Below are 20,251 nucleotides of genomic sequence, written 5' to 3'. Positions count from 1 at the left end.
GTTTTTCGTAGCACCATCAGGCAGTTTAACAACACATGACATGGTCTGCCGTGCTACTGTGATTCTCCAAACAACAAAAAACTATTTCTGTAACTCTCCAAACAACAAAAAAACAATTACACTTTTAAAGTGTGCACTTAGAAATCTACTAACTCGTCAAACCCCTTCTTAATCACCTCTTAATGACCGACACCCCACGACCTCTGGTACCAATTGTAGTGCTTTCCTCTTATTTAGTTTCTAAGCACTAACATAACACAACAGAAATGCACTTCTGAGGTCAAAGAAGACTTTTATTGTTGTTAATTCTTCCCCAACCACAATGTTTATGAATGAATGACGAATTAGTAGCTTTCAAGTCCGCGTTAATCAAACAAAATATATCAGTTTGCAATATACACAGCAGGTTATATTTATAAGATATTGAATGCAAAGCAAAACAAATACTTCACCGTGTAGGAACTATTTACAGCTACATCTTTCTAAGGTCTGCAAGCTGATGACCCCTGTCAGCCGCGAGAAAGAGTTTCATCTACCCACACGGGATGCTGGCAGCTGGCGCCAAGCTCCAGCACGAGGTCCGGCAGATTCGAATCTGACTCTCTGCAGCCTGTTACATTCGTTACAAAGGTGTGCCCCCTCCTCTCAGACCTGGGAAACTGAGCAAGCCTTTTGGAGACTGGCCAGGTCTCCAAGACTACTCCTGTTCCCAAGCTCAAGCGAAGAAAACAACACCCATGTACTCTCTCTTATCATGTCTAGTCTACTGTGAGAAAAACATCTTGGTTCTCTGGTGCAAAAACACAGCTTGGAAAAATACAGCTTGGATTCTCAACTGCAATGTCTAACTCCACGTTAAAGGCAATGGGCAGCTAACCTAAATATCAAATGCAATGTCATGTTAAAGGCAATAGGCAGCTAACCTAAATATCAAATGCAATGTCTAGTGTCATGTCAAAGCCAATAGGCATCTAAGCTGAATACAAAATGCAATGTCTTATATCATGTCAAAGCCCATAGGCAGCTGAGCTGAATACAAAATGCAATGTATAATATCATGTCAAAGCCAATAGGCAGCGGAGCTGAATATAAAATGCAATGTATAATATCATGTCAAAGCCAATAGGCAGCGGAGCTGAATATCATGTCAAAGCCAATAGGCAGCGGAGCTGAATACAAAATGTAATATATGATATCATGTCAAAGCCAATAGGCAGAATATCTAATAGCATGTCAAAGTCAATAGGCAGCTAAACTGAATACATCATGTCAAAGTCAATAGGCATGCAATGTCAAAGCCAATAGGCGGCTAGGCTGGATACAGCATGTCAAAGCCAATAGGCAGAATACAGAATGTAATGGCTAATGCAATGTCAAAGCCCATAGGCGGCTCAACTGAATACAGAAAGTAATGGCTAATGCCATGTCAAAGCCAATAGGCAGAATACAGAATGTAATGACTAATGCAATGTCAAAGCCCATAGGCGGCTAAACTGAATACAGAAAGTAATGGCTAATGCCATGTCAAAGCCCATAGGCGGCTCAACTGAACAAAACATATCATGTGCTACTGGTGAACATTGAGCAACCAATATGCGCAGTGGTGAAACACAAAGTCATTGGTCAAAACAAAATTTAACAAATGGCAGTACAGATGATGATAAGGGAAGTAGGCGTTGTAAATGTTTGGGTACTGTTCTAGGTATCTTGTGTGTGATATTCATTATAGTTCTGATTGCGGGTAACCCTTTGATAGATAAGGACGAAACTAACAATGCTACAATTCCTGAGACCACTGCTTCACTAACAGCTTGGGAGAGGTTCGAGCAGGACACAAGATATTTGCATGAGGGAACTAACACGAAAGGGGAACTATCTACTAATGTTTTCTATCGCTTGCTGAGTGAGTATGTTGACACTATGGATGCGAAAAATTGTTATGTGTGTACACAAATTCCTGTTTTGGTGCAAGAAAAAGTTACTTACCATAGTTTACCTTTAACCTATGGGATAAGCTATAGTCTGTTACTAACCCGATTCTATAACCAGAAGGAGATACAGTACTTTTACTCCAATCATGATCTTGTGTTTTCTTATGTGCCTATCATAGAGGATCTGAATACTGTAGTGTAGCAAAATATTATAGCATAAAATTAGTTAGAGGGTTCTTTGAGGCTACATTAGCAATTAGTACAACTTATGCACACTGCAATAATCTAACATGTTTGCTTACACCTGTAGAGAAAAGCTTTTTAGATCACACGGAAGATAGAAGAAGGGCATTGAAGGGGAAATTGGAGAAAGGCTTGCAGCAGCGAACTTTAATTAGTAGTGAAGGCTATAGTGCAGTTATAGAACAGGGGAAATTAGCCTTAGATGCACTACATGTAGGTAAGCTTTGCATAACGCGACCTAAGTCATATTATGATAATGTGTTTGTGGGAACGAGTGAATGTAAGCATGTATTTTTGTTTCAGAGTAAGTGGACGTTCATGTTAAATGGACAGGATCCGGCGATCCCTGGGATCTATTATATATGTGGACGTAATGCTTATTACCGTCTTCCAAAGGGATGGTATGGGACATGTTATTTGGGGATAGCTTTCCCAAAGATATATCAGTTAGAGGATTTGAAGAAGTTTCCGAAATTGTCTGAATTACATCGTGCTAGACAAAGGAGAGAGACTGCTGCTGGTGTAGTAGGAGACATATTTGGAGCAATAATTCCTTCAGTGGGAGTTATCTTAAATTCGATAAAGATTTGAAAGTTGTCTACTATTGTGGATAACATGCTGCCAAATTTTACAGGAGCTATACTCCTGATGGATACTGAACTGGCTGCGGAGAGGGCTATGACTCTTCAAAACAGGCTTGCTTTAGACATTCTTTTAGCGAAAAATTGCGGAGTCTGTAAGATGCTTAATGAGCGTCACTGCAGTGCCTACATACCTGACAATAGTAATGAAATTAGAAGTATGCTTACTAACCTGACAAGAGATAGTATAGATTTGAAGGAATTGAAAGAGCCTGGTGTCTGGGAAAAGGTTGGAAAGGGATTTGCTCAAGTGGGAAGCTGGTTTAGTAATATTTGGCATGGGATATTGGCAAAAATAATACAGGGAATATTGATTGTTTTAGCTTGTTTATTTGGATTATGGTTATCATGCAAAATTAGTAAAAGAATTAGAGCAAAATTGGCAAAACATAATACGAGGAGGGAAGAAAAGAAAAGGGAGAAAATGTTCAGAGCAAAATATGGAAAGGCAAAGGTGGGGGAAGAAATTGAGATGAAGGAACTTAGAAGATGAATAAATTGTGAAGGAAAGGTATTTGTGTGATGAAAAGAGTCATCAGAGGAGGGATTGTTGGAGTGAAGCTGCATAGAAAATGTTTTAGAATAATACTAATGCACACGTTTGAAATGTGCCCACGGGGAGTGGCCATCAATATATACAATGACTAATGAAACTGACTAATAATGAATTAATACTGTATTCATGCCTGATGTTGTATTAGCATTAAGAGTTATGTATAAAGGTTTTGCTAAATTACTCACTAGGCCTTAGTTAGCAAGGGTTTGAGCCTAGCTGCTTGTTCTCATATTAACCGTGTTTTCTAACATGCAATGTGCTGCTTTCCTGAAGGACATGAAGCTTTACTTTTCCAGAAGCTCGAGATATGTGTGTAGTCGTAGTAAATTCTTCCTCATGAGACCCGACTTGCTCAAGGAGACATTCTTGCCGAATGTAACAGTGTAATTTGCAACAGGTACAAGGTCGCCTAAACCAAGGGAAGACAATGGAACTACTGACTGGAGTGATTAGTGTAACTTTTCCTACCTGACATTCTACCCGTTGAAGAGGTCAATCACAGGAGCCAATAAACTGCATGAAAACTGTCTTAGGTGAAAATTCTAGTAAGGTGTGCGACGGATTATTGGACAGAGATAACGATGCACCAAATATTGCCCAATGGGAAATTAGAGACTTGTTCAACAAGTTTTAATATAACAGCATGACACAAAAAGAAATCAGCCATTACTCGCCTTTACCCTGTCACTCTTGAAGCCGTTATTCTTCTTAGCTATCCTGAGAGACTTTGACTTTAGCTGTTTGATACCCCAAACCATCCTCGCCGTACCCCTTGCCTGATTTGCACTTCTCCTCCTTATGAGGGAAGAGCCCTTTGCTATACCTTGCTGAGCCTTACCTGCTTATCCTGGCTGATGGCGAATCGACTGATGTCCTGAGGACTAAGACTCTCACTGTATTCCGCCCCATTTGGATGGGTAACTATCTGATGATAAATTGTAATTGTCTGTTTGCCTTTTCTTTCTAGGTACCAAACTTCTTTTTTTTAGAGGCCATAGTTAAATGTTTTCTAAATTAATTTTGCTAAATTGTTTTGCATGAAGCCCAACATGCTGATGCTAATTAGAGGCTAGCTAAGGAGTTCACTAAAATCGGGTGCAAATAGACAAATGACTAAAACTTTGCTTTGTTGAATAATGTACTAATGATACTCTGCTAAAGTTTTATTCATGTTGACTTCGTGCTTTATCCTAATGTTCATGATCTTTGCATTGATAAAATCTTATTCCAGTTGCCATATTGTAGTTTTGTTGATGTGCTTATTGATATTGAGACTAATAAATATGCTGGTAGATTGTAACTAATAGGGAATAAATATCTAAAATCTTACTAGATTTGTGTGGTTATTCACCGAAGAGAGATCATGGTGTGTTTCATTCCTAATAAATATTATTGATTAGTTTGAGTGATTAGTTATTGTGGATATTGATTAGATTATTGATCTATTGATTGAAATGCTAAATAGATATCTCGTTCTGGGAAGTCCCCAATCAGGGTCAAAAGATTCATTGGCCTAAAACAAGTCCAACTGTAAGTAAATTATCAAAGCTGGGACGCGTTACCACCTGCGTGGGTAGGCCTAATGCTCTCAACAGGAAACGCAACAAGGACACATCACATTTCAACATTGAAATCTGACATGTTTTTTGAAAAGTGCCTAGCTGTAGATTTTGGCCTCTAGCTCAGCCGCCACCTAGGGAAACCTACCAAACCTGCACATTTTTGAAAACTAGACACCTAGGGGAATCCAAGATGGGGTGACTTGTGGGGGTCTGACCAGGTTCTGTTACCCAGAATCCTTTGCAAACCTCAAAAGTTGGCCAAAAAAACACTTTTTCCTCTCATTTCGGTGACAGAAAATTCTGGAATCAGAGAGGAGCCACAAATTGCCTTCCACCCAGCATTCCCCCAAGTCTCCCAATAAAAATGGCACCTCACTTGTGTGGTTAGGCCTAGTGCTCGCGAAAGGAAATGCCACAAAACTGTATCTGGACCTATCAAAATAATAAATACATAACTACCTGTTTTGGGGGGGGAGGGGGCACCTGCATTTTTGGTCGTGGGCTCAGCAGCCATCAAGGGAAACCTACCAAACCCAGACATTTCTGAAAACTAGACACCCGAGGGAGTTGAGGGAGGTGTGACTTGCGCGGATCCCCCATTGATTTCTTACCCAGAATCCTCAGCAAACCTCAAATTTAGCTAAACAATCACTTTTTTCCCACATTTCTGTGTGGGATCACAGCACCGGGACAAATTTCACCCAACGTTCCCCTCAGTCTCCCGGTAAAAATTATACCTCACTTGTGTAGGTGGGCGAAGTGCCTGTGACAGAGAAGAGCCAAAAACATTTCGAAATGGAGGGGGAACCAAAGCAGGTCCAAAAGGGCAGTTTGAAAAAAAAATTTTTACGCTGGCAAGTGCAGCAGAATTTGTATAGGTATAGATGAGACAATGTTGGGTGGTAGGAATTTTGTGGATTCTTGCAGACTCCGTAAGGTTCCATCACAAAAATGTGGGAAAAATTTGTGATTTCCAGCAAAGTTGGAGGTTTGCAGGGCATTGTGGGTAAGAAAATGGTGCGGGGTAAATGTGAAGCACACCACCCTGGAATCAACCGTATGTTTAGTTTTCGGATGTGTCTGGGTCTTGTGGATTTTTCTACATGCCAGCATCCCAAGGTCAAAAAAGTGCAGCCCTCATCATTCCAAGTGGGACGATTTTGAGAGTTACCAAGCTCTCATGGTCCAAATGTAAAACCAAAACCCAAAATAATCAAATGTCTTCTTGCTTGCCATGGGATAAGATGTTTTAGTGTGCAGGGGGAGAGCTGAAAGACTGTTACCCCATTCAGTTGGGGTGGGGGCACAACCAGGCCCATACTGGTTGGTAGCCATCACCCCCACAATTTTTTGTTTTTTAAAAATTCCATGCCGTCTAGTAGACTTTCTGCCCCCCGCGTGTAGATCGGGGGTATTTTTCCCATCTGCCCACTGGTGGGCAGAGCAACTTTGGCCCCATTTATTTGGGGTGGGGGTATGGCCATTTGTTTTAAAAAAAAATCTTCCCTGGTCTCTTGTGGGCTTTCTGCCCCCCTTGAAGGCAGATGGGCCTTCCAGAAACAGGCTGATCTTTCTCACAGGGGGGCAGATATGGCCAACAGTAATGTGCCCCCATGAGGACCGACCCTTGCCCAAGGGGCAGTCCCCCCCAAACAAAACACTTATACACACACACCAATCCCTGGTGTCTAGTGGTTTCTGCCCCCCTTGGGGGCAGATTAGCCTAACAAAAATAGGGGCAGAAATGACCTAAAAATAATTTGTCCCCCCGGGGTGCGACCCTTGCCTAAGGGGTCGCTCCCCATACATAAAAACATAAAGTAAATAAAAATATATATATATATCCCTGGTGTCTAAAGGTTTTGTACCCCCCCCCCCGGGGAAGATCGGCCTAATTATATTAGGCAGATCTGCCCCCAGGGGGGGCAGAAATGGCCTAAAAATATTTTGCCCCCTAGGAAGTGACCCTTGGCCAAGGGGCTGCTCCCCTTATGCGTAAGGATAATTAAAAAAAAAAACTCCCTTGTGTCTAGTGGTTTCTGCCCCCCCGTCCCCGAGTGAGTTCGGTGGGGGGGGCAGAAATGGCCTAAAAACAATTTGGCCCCACAGAGAGCGACCCTTGACTAAGGGGTCGCTCCCCATACATAAAAGAAAAAAAAAAAAAAGAAATGTATCTCTGGTGGCTAGGGGTTTTCTGCCCCCCACTGGGGCAGATCGGCCTAAATGGCCTAAAAATAGTTTGCCCGCCTGGGGAGCGGCCCTTGCCCAAGGGGCAACTCCCCTCATGTCCATTTCAAAGAAATAAAAATCTGTGGTGTCTAGTGGGCATTTCTGCTGCCCGATTGCATCGCGATCGGGCTGCAGAAATGCTTGAAGAGGCATGAAAGGAAAGGAAAGGCCTTTCCTTTCATGCCTCTGGTGGCCCCCTCCTCCCGAGCAGAAGAGAATTGCTGAGCATTTCTGTTCCGAAATTGCGCTGGAAGCATGCTTCCAGCGCGATGGAATGTGACCTCTGATGAGGTTATCACGCTCTTGTGTGCTGATGACATCAGACGTCACTGGGGGGGTCGGGTGGAAGGGGAAGCGATTCCCCTTCCAGCCATAACTTGGGGAATGTGGGGGGGTCGGCCCACGGGGGAGCGCTAGTGCTTCCCCTGAGCACCGGTAAATGGATGTAATGGTTACTTCCATGGCGCCTGAGAGGAGCAGCCATAGGCGTAACCATTACGTCCATGGCCCTCAAGGGGTTAAGCACTGGCTAATAGTCTCCCCCTTCAACAGGCCCAAATGTCTTTATGCCACCTGGGATCATATTAGAGCTTGCTACCTCCAATCTGCCCCCACGGTCGACAAAACGCCCACTAGACACAGAGGATTTTTATAGGGCAGTACATTGTTGGAGGTAGCCCATCCAGGCATGGGCCTAGCCCCCACCCCTCCCAAGTAACCCCCAGCAGTCTTTCTGCTCCAGTCAGGGGCAGTTTGGAAGTGTTTTTCTTGATTCTGCCCCAGGAAGGGGCAGAAAGCCCACTAGACCATAAGGGATTATATTTGGAGTGAAGAGCACACCCCTACTCCCCAGGCCAAATGTCTTTCAGGCATTTTTGCCCCAGGAATGGGGGAGCTGGTGGGAGTCTTGCAAAAAGCACAGTAGACACCAGAGATGTTTTATTTTAATGGAGAAACGGGTGGTAGCAGCCAGCCTAGGCATTGGGCCTAACCCTGCCCCTCAAATCGCCCCCAACAGTATTTTTAACCCCCTCCCAGGGGGCAGATAAGAGATCTTTAACCTCAATCTGCCCTGGTGGGTGGGGCACCAAGCCCACTACACAGCAGGAAGATTTCTTTATTGCTACACAGTGTGGTGATGGACTGTACACCCACCCACACATCGAGCCTAGCCTCCATTATGATACCAATAGCCTTTGGGCCACCCTGTGGACTAAAGCATCCCATTTTTTGTAAAAAGGGAAATTTTGATTTTTGATTTTTTTTTTTTCCATATGGGTAGCAGAGTTGGAAAGTCCCAATCTTGTCTTGTATGCTGAATGGCTGTACATTTTGGGCTCTGGTCTGTTGCCACCTGGGAAAACCTACCAAACCCACTAGTTTCTGAAAACTAGACATCTGGGGGAGTCCAGAGTGGTATGCCTTGCATAGATCCCATAAAAGTTTCTCATCCACAATGCCCTGCAAACCTTAAACTTTGCCTGTAGTTGTACATTTACCTTGCATTTCTGTGACATAAACTTCCGGAATCAATAGGAATCCACAAAATTCCTACCACTCAATGTTCCCCTACTTATGCTGATAAAAATGCTGCTCCCCTTGTGTGACTGGCATAGTGCCCCTGGCAGGCACAAACTAAACCAGGGTCAATAAGAGTCGCTCCGCAAGACTCCCATAGACCTTGGTTTGATGCTTGCCTGTTGCATGCACTAGGCCCAGCCACACAAGACCGGTATCAACCTGGTGAGAGCCAGGCAAGTCACCCCATCCTGGACTCCCTCAGATGTCTAGTTTTCAAAAATATATAGGCTTGCTGAGTTTCCCTAGGTGCCAACTGAGCTAGGGTCCAAATCTAAAACTAGCCACTTTGCAAAAAAACAGATCAGTTATGAGTGCAATAATGTGATGTGTCCATGTTGCATTTTAGGACATTCCCAGTCACGGGCACTAGGTCTGCCCACACAAGTGTGGTACAATTTCTTATCAGAAGGCAGGTGGGAGCATAGACAGTGGGGTATTTATTATTACCAGTTGGATTTTGCTTCATTTTTGCCTTCCAACTGTATGTCCAAATGTATGTCAGTATGTAGGTAAAAAGGCATTGTGAAAAATACCCCTAAATCATATGCTTGCACAGGTCCCTACAGATTCAGAGATGGACAAATAAACACTGCTCCTAAATTCCCTATCTCGTGCCCATTTCAGAAATACACCGGTTACCTTGATATCTATTTTTCACTCTACATATTTCCCTATATAAATTGGCCTACACTCAGTACACAGGATTAAAAACATTGTACAGTGCAGCTTAGTTGCTGGCTCTGGGTACTTCAGGTTCTTGGAGAATCTACAAACCCTGTATATCCCCACAATCAAAAGGGTCTAGTGATGTAATGGTACATTGCTTTTGAAAATCGGCCATTGTGACCAAAAGTTATAGCAGAGAACATGGTCCTCAATGGCTATTTTCTTCCTGTTCACTTTCAGTATTTCTTTATTTCAACAATTATTTTTTGGGCTAAAACCTTGAGGCATCAACAGATATGACCCATTGCTGATTTTGGAATTCTGTCTACTTTTCAGAAATATATAGCTTTCCTGGATCACCCATGGGTTTCACACTAGTTTGTACCATAACCTGGAAGTAGGTTGAAAGCACAAAAAATAGGAAAATTGGGCCACCTCTTTGAAGAATGCCAAAACTGTGGTAAAACATATTTTTTTTTTATTCAGCTCTGCATGTTCCTGAAAGCTGGGAAGATGGTGACTTTAGCACATCAAACCGTTCATTAATACCATTTTTATGGGAAAAACAAATCTGACACATTTATCTGGAGCACTTTTTTCCTTCTTTTCCCCAATAAAACCCCACATTTATCTATATTTTGTCTATTCTAACGGTGCCCTCCAAGGGAATCAACAAACCACGGGTACCCCCATGATGTTGGGGAAAAAAGGACTGTTGTTTGGAGCAGATATTTTATATGGACAAAAAGGGTTGGAGGCCTAAGCGTAAACTATCCCAAATAGCCAAAATGGCTTAGCACTAGGGGGGGAAGGGCCTAGCAAAGAAAGGGTTAAACTGTTCCTCTGACCCTCACATCAGATTGCAGTATGTACCTGAATACAAATAGCGATACATAAATAAAGATATACTGCACATTTGAAACACTTCTCGGCCCCCTTTTAGGTTTTACGTGTACTTGCTGGTAAAAAGAAAGAAAGTTTAAGGGTAAGATGCAATTTGTGAGTCTGTTAAGTTTCTTGACACTAGCGGCCATATTTACAAGCAGCCTGCGTCACCTGTGCGTCACTTTTTGTGATGCACTGGTGGCACAGGCTGCAGGGCCATATCTACAAGGTCACACAAAGCCATTTTACCTTGTATATATGGAGTAAGGCAACGCAGTGCAAGTCGCTACGTTTCCTTACTCTGCGTCATAGAGTTGTTCCATGGGTGTTGCCGTGGGTGTTCCCATGCCACACCCATGGATTTTGACACACTCCCAGACTTGCAAGATTTTGTACACCTGAGAATGTGTCAAAGCCCTATGCCTCCCCAGGTGAGCAGTAAGGGAGGCAAATCGAGGAGAAATACCTTTCTTCTAATTTTTTCCTCTTTCTATGTGTGCTGCATTCTTCAGCCCACATAGGAAGAGGAAAATGCCTCCCGTGATTGTTTTTGTGCAGGACCGTGTCCCTTGTTTTGGGCATGCCGCTGTTTCTTTGTGGTGTCTGTGCACAAAACAATCATCCCTGCAATGCAGACACCCCTGCTCCAAGGTGCAAGGGTGGCTGTGTTGGTGCATTTCTGCCCTTTTCTATTGATGCAGGGCTGCGCCGCAAGAACGCTTGTGGTGCTGCCCTGCATCAACAGTTCGTGAATATGGCCTTAGGTTTCCACAAGTCTGCTACATTTTACATACCTAACTTTTGTAGACAAAGAAGGCGTTTAGCCTCAATTTGTGGAGAGTTATATGGGGGGTGGATATAGTCATATTGTTTTTAAAAGCTGCTTCCTGTGGTAGATGAGCTAGATAGTTCGGTCAGTGTTTAATTAAGTAGTGGCACTGTGTTCCTGGTGACACACCAAAGTCCTATATTTAATTGTTGCAGATGTATACCTGACTTCACCAAATTATGTAGTCGTTAGTTTTGTTTTTCACCCAAATTCACTGGGTTTTGCTTCTTTCCAATAACTTTCAATTTGGAAATCTAACTTTTAGACAATATTACTTTAAAAACAGACATTCAATGTTCTCTCATCCACACCCTCCGCAATGTTGTACTGTGTACTAGCTGTTCAATTTTAAAGCTGCATGTAATTTAAGGTAGTCATAAAATTAGTACTTTGGCCAGAATTGTTTAAATAATTGTTTAATCATCTTAGTAATATTCGTGCTACAGCAGAGGGCGAGACAAACACATGTTCTAATTTATTTTTAGGTTGAGTCTAGGCAGCGCTTAAGCGCTGTCTCTCAACATGTTGTCATCTACATCTGTGGGCTTGCAACACACCCATCACTTTCATCTGTTCCTTGGCCTGCCTTTCAAAATTCCCTTGATTTCTTAGGCAAATGCTTTACATTTGTCCCGCCTTGAGGCTGCTTTGTTACCTCCTTGGAGACTGACCCTGTTACATGGATTATTGCACGATCGGCCATATACCTTAGTGTGATGCACTACTTTTTTCTTTTGCCTATTCACTTCACACTGCGTGGCCATATGTTGTTTCTTCCTCTTTCTTGTTTTGGGCATAATGCTGTTTCTTTGTGGTGTCTGTGTACAAAGGCTGCAAGCTGGAGGGGAGTTATTTTTTATTTATTTATTCTTTTTTTCTAAGTTCATATAGCGCTAACTCAGTCAGAGGAGTGCCTTACATGAGGGCGTGAAGTTTCATATAACGCAACCTCGATCTGAGGAGTGCTGTACTTGAGTACCACTTAACAAGTTTAGCAGCTGAAAAATATACAAACTGGAGCATTGAAAACAGAAAAAAACACAGAAATCCTCAAAATGGCTCTTCCGGCACAGAGGGAGAGCCGATACTCCACAATATTCACTGCATTTGGGAAACTTGCCCATAATGCTTTGCAGGATATTTCTTTTTCAAAACGTTTTTACCCATAACTCACATTGTGGTGGTCCTAGGACTCTGGGTCACCACACTAGGTTGGGGGGGGGGGGGGCAAATAGTAACCTCTACCACCATTCAGTGTCTTTTAAGTGCTCTCATGGCTGGAACTTTTGTTTTACAACTGGGAGTAGTATGAGTTTTAAGGGCCTTGTTTGTAACAGTATTGCAGAAGGCCTGAAAATGTGTAAGGCACTATGGCCCTCATTTTAACCTCAGCGGTCTTTTTTGAAGACCGCCGAGGTACTGCCATGCTGAAGACCGCCAGTGCAGGCGGTTTTCTGCACAGCGTATTATGACTGCTGGCAGCCCTCTGTCCTTTTTCCGATGGAGAGCCGCCAGAAGCCATACTGTCGGTCGGCGGGGAAGTGGAGGCTGCTCCACCGCCACGTCATCAGAACACCGCCCACCGAATCACGTCCCATGATTCGGTGTGGTGGTGTTCTGGTGACGTGGTGCTGGCGCAGCCCCCATGTGTCCCGTTCCCTCCCGGAGGATCACCGGACCAGGTAAGGAGATCGTCCGTTAGGGGAGGGGGTGGTGGGATGTTGTGTGTTGTGTGCGTGCATGGAGGTGTGAGTGTGTAGAGGGGGTGTGTGAGTGCGTGTATGCATGCGGGGGGTGTTTTATTTTTAAAAATGTGTGCGTGTCTGTCTGTATGTCTTTGAGCATGTGTATGTATGTATGTGTGCGTGTATGACTGTGTGTGTGTCTGTTGGTAAGTTTGTTGGTATGTGTGCGGGTATGTGTAATGGTAGTGTCTGTGTGCGTGTAGGGTAGGGGTGTGTTTCAATATTGGGGGGGTGTGGACGGGGGGTCCTGCCACCTTTGGGGGGCAGTAGGGGGGTCGGGTGTGCGGGGAGGACTCAGGGGAGGGGAGGGGGCTAGGGAGACCCCTATCAGTACCAGGGAAGGAATTCCCTGACACTGATAGTGCCTACCACCATGGATTTCGTGGCGGTACAGAACCCCACGAAATCCATGGCAGTACACGGGGTCGTGATACCGCGGCAGTGGTGTGACAGCCGCTGGTCTGGAGACTAAATTCTCCAGCCCAGCGGTCGTTACCACCCTGGCGGTCGGAGTGGAGAAGTGGTGGTTTAGCATGGCAGTCACCGCCATGCTTGTAATGCCATTTTTTTCTCTATAGGGGCTGACTATATAGTTACATGACCATGTTTCTTACAAATGTTATTTTTATAGTGGTGCTCAAAGGGGCCGTTCTGAGCACTACCTACAAGATACTATAATATTTGTTGCACTTGAAAACTTGCCCCATAATGCTTTGTGGGGCATTCCTTTTACAAATCATTTTTACTCATAACTCACTGCACAACTTGCGCTTTCTCTCTAAGTCATCTCTGGGTTCCCACACTAGGTTGGGGGGACACCAAAGTGATAATATAAAAAAATATAATAAATAATGGCAATATTTTTATGTTTTGCTGTAGACAGAGGAAGAAGGTCAATGGAAGTGCTTTAGTTAGATGCATGGCCATTGGACCTATGTGGCAGAGAGGACCAAATTATGCCACAGGGTTGACCAATTTATGTGGCAAGAAAAGTCCAGTTATGCATTTACAACGCCAATAGTTTTAACTCAAGCAAATGCTAGACCTACTGCGTTGCAAATGCTTGTTATTTATAGGACATGAGACAGCACATCTGGCAGTTTGTCCTAGTGGTTGGGAGCCTGAACTCACCAGTGTCCCGTGCTAACAGTAGACCTAAAAACCTGAAAACGTGAACTCTGTAGCAAATTAAAATACAGTAAATGTTTTCTGAATAGTCATGGAATCGAGCAGAATATTTAGCTCAGCGGTACCTCTCAACTCCTTCATTGTACTAGGGTGAAAAAACAGACCCAAAATTCTGCTCTTGTTTTTGCACTCTTTTGACCACTAAATGACACCATTTTACCCATTTTACCCATTCAAGGATAGTGATGGGTAGCCACGCCAGCATCAATTGAAACTGACATTCAAAGTGCGTATACACAGACACATAAAGGGCCACAATAAAGAACAAGGTACACAGTCCCCTGTTGAACTGGTGATGTGAGCCAGGACGAATTATTGGGTGCACTTGTAGAATACTCTGCTGTGTGCCTGATTACTTTGCAGACCTAAACGTTTTTCCTAGGTCAGACAACTTTACTTACTGGTCATCAGTGTAGCCCTCTTGCTGCAAAATCTATGCACCCTCTCACTAAGATGGATAGGACAGGCATAGAATAGCAGAGTGTATACCCGACCACAACAACATCCTCAATCATGAAAAGCTGAGTATGATCCACTGGTGAGAATAAATAAATCAAGGGTTTTTCTTTCTCCGAAGCAATATGTGGGTGTGAATAGTAGAGCAAATCTTTAATGTTGCTGGAGCTCCATCTACATTGCATGTTTCCTGCTAAAAAGCTATACATTTCCCTGATTTGCTTGTGAAAGAGATTTGGGCAAGTTTTTAGCATAATTTTCTTCAGACCATCAACTAAAGCTAATGTCAGGTCTTTCCCACTTAATTTACTGTTTTTTTTTTGTCCAGACTTTTGGTATAATATTGCAGTCCACATGTTAAAAAGTAGGATACCATCACTAATGTGCAGTTATTCACAGTTATTCTGAATGAACTCTGAGTGGGCCAAAAGTTGACATGGAAGTGTCTTCTCATCTGCTATGCTGCCTCATTCAACCATGATTGCAGACATTAGGGAGAATTAGGCAGCATGGAGGAGAATGTAAGAGTAGAAGAAATGCTGCCTTTTATGGAGTGGTGAAGGATATAACTGTTATGAAGGCCTTTCCTAATAGGAGGATCATAGATATTCAGTCAGGAATTCTGATGTGTCTGATTCAAGCTTGGATCCCAGTCTTGCAAATGTTGTGCCTTTCTCAGCCTCAAGGCTTCTTACATCCTCATGGTACCTCACAGCAGATGGCGGGCAAGAGTCTGTAGTTTTGTCAGTGGAGGCACAGGGTGCATCTTGTCTGAGGTACAGATCATCTAAAGAGGGTATCATGATCTGCACTGATGGGTGGATCTCTGCATCTGCCTGAGAGTTCATCCTTTCAACCCCCACAAGCTCAAACTATTATGTTCAAGGCTGACTTCTTGCTGATAAGGATGACAAGGAAGTCCTGGATTCTAGTCTGTGTTGGTTGAAGCCGCACCTGCACATAAATATGCTCAAGGTGCACTTGGTCTGATGTGCCCTGAGGGCTTTACACTATTCCATTGGATTCTTTCCATCATTTCTCACCATTCTTTCATTCAACTCCACCACTGTTCATTATATCAAGAGAAAGGGAGGAGTGAGTGGAGGATACTGTAAATGAGCATAGAAACAGGGAATCTGCTCAGTGGCAGCTCATCTGGCATAATCCATCAGTGTGACGGCAGATGTTTTCAGTTGTTTCTCGCAGGAAGACTACTAGTTTGTGCTACACAGGTGATGAAGGCAATCTTCTTCAGATTGGTGTTTCTTCATTCAGACATCTTTGCCACCTCTGAGAAGAGGAAGAGTCCTCATTTTTGGATGGATGGCTTCATGTTCAGCTCGTCCCGGGGCCTGCTGCTGATGTTTCCACTCATTCTGTTGTTATCCAGTGTACTCTGCAAAGTGTGAGAGGATTGGGGACAGCTGACGTTTTTGTACCTTCCTTATCAGCCTTCCCTGTTTAATTCACCTTTGCAGGTAATTTTCAGAAAGCTTTGCCTTACTTGTTCCCTCCTTCTTCTTTGATTGTGGCTCAGTGGATTTGAACCTTGTTTTGGCTTTCCTGAAGGCATCTCCATTCAAGATGATCCACAGTTGTCCAGTTTGACTTCTAAATATCAAACAGTTCTGTTGCTGATGATTATTTCTGCTGTTCAGTTTGGAGAACTTCAGGCCCTTTCACTTCACTTACCCTTCATTGTTTCCTGTCAGGGTAAGTTGGTTCTTTTGTCTGACCCTTCTTCTTACCCTAGGCAGTATTGGCCCTTCATAAAGCCCATTCTGTTACTCACTGATTTTCATCCCTCCTCCACATCCAGCAGAGGAGGAGGAACAAGTTCATAGACTGGAACACAGGCTTGCGGTTTTCTAATACATTGAAAGCACTGAACACGACAGAGTGGATGATCAGACCTTTGTGGGCTTTTCTAGAGCCTGGAAGGGCAAGACAGTGTCCAAATGCATTATTGGAAATTGAGTCATCCTCTGTATCAAAACCTGCAATGTTCTTGCTCAGAAAGGCTCTTCTATCAAGGCCATTGCTATTTTAGTGGCTCTTTCCAGAGGTGCCTCAGTTGCTGGACAGTAGCATGGTTGTCTTCGCATACTTTTGCAATCCATTATTGCCTCATATCCCAGACACACAGTGATAGGCGCTTTGCCAGAGATTTGTTAACTGGTTTCCTTGGTTAACTGTCCCACCTCCCAGGGAGTTACTGCTCTAAGACTTGTTTATGAAGTGAAAAATCTCATGAAAAATGTATTCAGAAAAAAAAGTTACTTCTCTGAAAAAGATATTTCAGATGGACACTTCTAACCTCAGATTCCTCACCTTTAGAATATCCCCAGGCACCAGACTGGATCTGGAGAGTTGTGTAGCAGTGCTCCTGGGTGCAGATAGTGTTGTTGTTTGGTTCTATGGTGAATCCATACTGCCCCAGAAGTGGGAGACCAAAGCTGCATAAAAGCAACCCACCTACGTGCTGATGTCAGCTCCTTTCTTTCTGCACCCTTTGACTTGGAGCCAGAGTTTAGCTCTTAACTTTGAAACATCTTCAGCCGACTCCCAAAAACCTCCTGACAGTATGCTAGGAAAATGATCCCACCAAGAGTGACAGGATTCAAGCTATACTGAGACGGCAGGAAGCATATGTCGGTCATTGATCCGCATGAGACATGCCTGTGGTGCTTGGGTTTCAACCATGGCTTCAACCTTGACTCTTAAAAGTCTTGTGACAAGTGTGCCCTTATGAACCTGAAGGAGAATCAGGTCTGGGAGGCTTAACTCCTTATCGACAAGCATAAAAAGAGGTTGTGGTCTAACCATAGGTCCCACTCCAGGTTGTGTACTTAGAAGGAAAACTCTTGGCATAAATGCAAGAACGCTAAGCAGGACTCAACCCCATCTGCCACTCACACCGGTTCCTCCAGTCTCGACAATTACTCCACCAGTGCTGACCCGTGATCTCATTCTGATGCTGTACTCTGACTCTGAAACAACATTGGCCAGCTGCAGGCCTATGTTGCGCTACAAATTATTGAAAGCTCATCCTGTGGTTATCAAGTTGATTCTGTTCCAAAACATTTGCCTCAACACCTTTCAGGTCACTGGTGATGATGGTAAGGGAGATACATTGCTGCTACCTCATTAGACTAATTTGTACTTTAAAAATGCCAGTGGGCTGGACACTTCTCCTGAAACAGAGAAACACAGCACTTAGGGCTCTCATGAAGGAAAGTGCTTCACTTGCAGTGGTGGTTTGGAGGGCAGCTAAATCACTAAAATCAACATTCTCCTTTTGAGATGAAAATAAATGTATTGACTCAGATTCTTCAACCAGGGCCACCAACATACGAGCCGTTATTGCCATTTATTGAAGACTTTACTAATACCTTTTCGGCTACGTGGTCCAAACCATGCTCATGCCTGCTTGTCAGCTGATCTGAGGTTGGGCGACATATGCCAATATTGGGTGAACCAGAATTTATAACCAGTATCCCATAGTGGAGAGGCTGATTGTTCAGGCTTCAAAAATGTCAATTCAAATTAGTTTCAGAGCAATCCTCCGGACTGTGGAATGGAAAAGGATTGATGCTTTTGGAAAGAGAATGTTTTCTTCAGCTGGTCAGGTCCTCAGATGTGTTAATGCACTTTTCTTTTGGGTAGGTACATCGATTTATTATGGAATTTTGCAAACAACTTTTTTCCTAACCCGCTCAGATGACCTCAGGGCCTCATTAGTCCAAATTTTACATTATTGTTAAGATACAGCCAAGTACATGCTTTGTACAACATATATGCTACAAACTGCATCTAAGATCTATTGGCACCAGTGTCGCACTTGACAAACACTGGACGAGATCAACAGAGTTTTATGGAGCCATGAAAGCCTCCCTAATGTGCATGCCTTTTGATGTGTCTGGTGCTGGAACAATTACAGCACAGTTGAGCCCCAACACTACTTTTGGGACTACTGACACAAGCTAAACAATGTCCCCTCCAATGCAGGAAATTCAGAGGCTATTTTGGTGGCTTAACGTACAAGGACATCCACCCTTCCCAACTTGTACTGCAACAATTTACCCAGTCTTTTAGGGCCATAGATATGGCACAAGTAGAAACATTTGAAACCAGCAATCCTTGAAATCTTCCTTCCTTGCTGCAGTGGCCACTAAGCCACTTCAGTGTGCCCTCTCAGGTTCATGCTTGGCTGGTAGGAGGTAGCATTCAGCGTTTCATCCACGGCTGAAGATCCATCACATCAGAGAATTGGGTCTTTGCATGGTGGAAGAGGACTTGCTGCGGTTTGATGACAGAGATGCCCTACGACCTATAAAAGATGAATGTAAAAGTAAGGAGAGGGGAAAAGACAATTAAATGGGACAAAGACAGAAGAAGACAGAAGAGAATAAAGGGAGAAGACAGGATCTCTTGTCTTTTTTTCCAAGAAGCTGATGCACTGCCGGTGAATAAGGACCAAGGAGAACGCAGAGTGGACAGAATTGAGGAGGTCAATGGGAGATGTCGCTCTCCAAGAGGCAGCTGCCATTGAAGCAGAGATTCTCCACACCAGGAGTGGTCCAAGAGGGAACCGGAACACAATGGACACCACCTGATGCTGACAGAACAATGGAAAGTAAACTATGACAGGTAAGTGCCTTTTAGACTAGAAAAGGACCAGAACTGCACTTGGCTTCCACCACGTTCCTGGAGGAATGTTGCATACCTAGGTTGGTGAGGGGGTACAGAGTTGGTCACGCCATATAGTATGGCACCATGCTAAGAGAAGAGGGGAAGCCTGGTAATAAATAAGCACTATTAGAGGAATGGGCTAAGTCACTGAGCAAAAAAGGCGAAGGCAGAAGATACGGACCATCTCTAAAGAAAGCCTAACAGGGAGATGGACAATCTAAAAGGGCTGAGACATTCCACAACTTGAGAGGAACAAGAGGAGATAGCAGTGTGGTTGCAGGAAACACATATACAAGAGGCAAAGTTCTGGGGGCATGAAGAAAGAAATAGAAAGCGCAGCACAAAATAAAAGTATCTACTTACCTGATAGTTCTTTCCTGTTCCTGCAAGCGTTGGAGTCTCTAGTGACCGGTCCACTGACAGAAGCCTAACCGAAAAAAAGAGAAAAAACTGAATAGATGTCAGACTTTTATACAAGGAAAAGCCACATTCAAAGTGGGAAACCTAGCATTGAAAGGGGAGATGCCTAAGAAATAGATTTTTCAAAATGTACCCAAAGTAGTGATCCTTTCATGAAAGAATAAAAGCAAAATACGAATTGAATTTGCAGTTCCAACTCAGCTGTGTATTCGGCTGAACCACAACAGTCCTACAAACCATTCAAAGGGCCTTCACCCTGCCCTTCATCTCCTCCCCACTCTACCTTCCTCCCACACCTGGGTAACTTTTGTAGGAGCATGCTACAATTGTGATACAGGAAATCAGCCTTCATTTTCAAGGGCACCATCGAGAGGGTATTGGACATGGAAAAGGGAGGTTTGCATTGGTTCCTTTTTCTGAACAAGGACAGAGTCCTCAGGCATATTTTGGAACTTTGCCTACTCAATGCCTTTTTGAGGAATGACAGGTTCAGAATGATCTCTCTGGCTCAGATCCTGTCAGCTCTGAACACAAGAGAGCAGATGGCATACTTGGACTTGCAGGACTTGTAGTTTCCTATACTTGTCCTGCAGACCCAAAGGCATTTACCTGCGGTTCCCATTGGGT

General features: G+C 43.6%; 1 protein-coding gene across 4 annotated transcripts in view; it reads left to right on the top strand.

The window, feature by feature from the left end:
* Positions 1 to 20,251, top strand: part of LOC138259312 (cytochrome P450 2B4-like) — a 617,647-nt gene that overhangs the window by 178,750 nt on the left and 418,646 nt on the right. The gene's annotated exons all lie outside the window — the stretch shown is intronic.

Source organism: Pleurodeles waltl, chromosome 9 (genome assembly GCF_031143425.1).
Source record: "Pleurodeles waltl isolate 20211129_DDA chromosome 9, aPleWal1.hap1.20221129, whole genome shotgun sequence".
NCBI lineage: Eukaryota > Metazoa > Chordata > Amphibia > Caudata > Salamandridae > Pleurodeles > Pleurodeles waltl.
This window is presented reverse-complemented; position numbering and strand designations above follow the sequence as displayed.